This window comes from Tupaia chinensis, unplaced genomic scaffold, assembly GCF_000334495.1.
Source record: "Tupaia chinensis unplaced genomic scaffold, TupChi_1.0 Scaffold144099_1, whole genome shotgun sequence".
Lineage (NCBI taxonomy): Eukaryota > Metazoa > Chordata > Mammalia > Scandentia > Tupaiidae > Tupaia > Tupaia belangeri.
This window is the reverse complement of record NW_006203953.1, coordinates 1,259,204-1,260,660: the sequence shown is the minus strand read 5'-3', so window position 1 is coordinate 1,260,660 and position 1,457 is coordinate 1,259,204.

Sequence of the window (1,457 nt, the reverse complement as noted above, 5' to 3'; positions counted from 1 at the left end):
GTGTTCTGTCAATTTGGTAGTTTTTTTTTTTTTTTTTTTTTTTTTAATCTCTGGGTGGATGTGCTGACTTTGCCTAGGATGAGCTAACTTTGGCCTGTAGCTTTAACAAGGGGTATTTACATAAAACTAGCCTTAAACTAACTTAGTTTTCATATGCTACTGATGCTACTTTGGCTTATACTATTTTGACCTAGCATATGTTAATTTTGGCTTAGACAGACAAGTGGGGGAGTCTTAAACTTCCCACCCTCTTCTTAGGGAGCCACATTCCTACAAGATCACTAATTGGTTTTATTGTAATGGTTGGGGTTTATATTTTACCCTTGCAAGGTACCATAATAACAGTAAAACTCACGGCAGAGAAATTAACTATAGGCGAGTAAAATGACACAAGGAGAGTTAGTAAACCGCTGGCCTTGTCTTGCCATTTCTTCCCAGCCCAGGCCATGGGAGACAGCCTCTTTACCAGGTTGTGTTGTCTGCATGGCCCCGACAACATTCCATACACTGTGTTTCTATATCCTTTAGTCAATCAGTTTCAGTCATAGAGTATGGACACTTGATATATTTTAAGTGGGGGCATATAATGTCTCTCCTTCATAGCCTGGTTTGTTTCACTCAGCAGTAAATTTTCCATATTCATCTATTTCCTGTCAAAAGCCAGTTTTTTGTTTGTTTGTTTGTTTGTTTTTAATGGCTGAATAGTATTCCACAGAGTATATGTGCCACAGTTTTTCTATCCATCCATCTGTTCATGGGCATTTGGGTTGGTTCCATAACTTACCAACTGCCACAATAAACATTGATGTGCAAGCACTTTCTGATTAAATATTCTTCTGTCCGTTGGGTAGATACCAAGGAGTGGGATTGCTGGATCATATAGTAGTTGTATTTGTCCATTTTTGAGGAATCTCCAAATTGTTCTCCACAATGGCTGGACCAATTTACATTCCTACAAGCCATGTAAGAATGTTCCCCTTTCACCACACCCAAATTAGCCCTTATTATTTTTTGTTTTTTTTAATCTTAGTCATTCTGATTGGGGTTAGGTGGTATCTCATTGTTGTTTTGATCTGCATTTCCCTTACAATGAGTGATGTTAAGCATTTTTTTCATATGCCTTTTAGTTATTCGTATGTTGCCTTTAGAGAGTATATTTTTTTCAACTCATTCTTCCATCTTTTAATAGACTTGATCATCTTATTTCGGAACAGCTGCTTGAGTTCTTTGTGAATTCCGGTTATCAGTGCCTTATGTGATGCATAGTTTACAAGAATATTTTTCCATTCTGAGGGCTGTCAATTCACACTAATTACTGTGTCTTTTGCCATGTAGAATTTATTAGTCTGATGTAATCCCACTTGTCTCTTTTGGGGATTATCAACTATGCTTTGGGAGTCGTATTTAAGAAGTCTCTCCCTACTCCAGTGTCTCCCAGAGTTTCCCCAGTGTTTTCC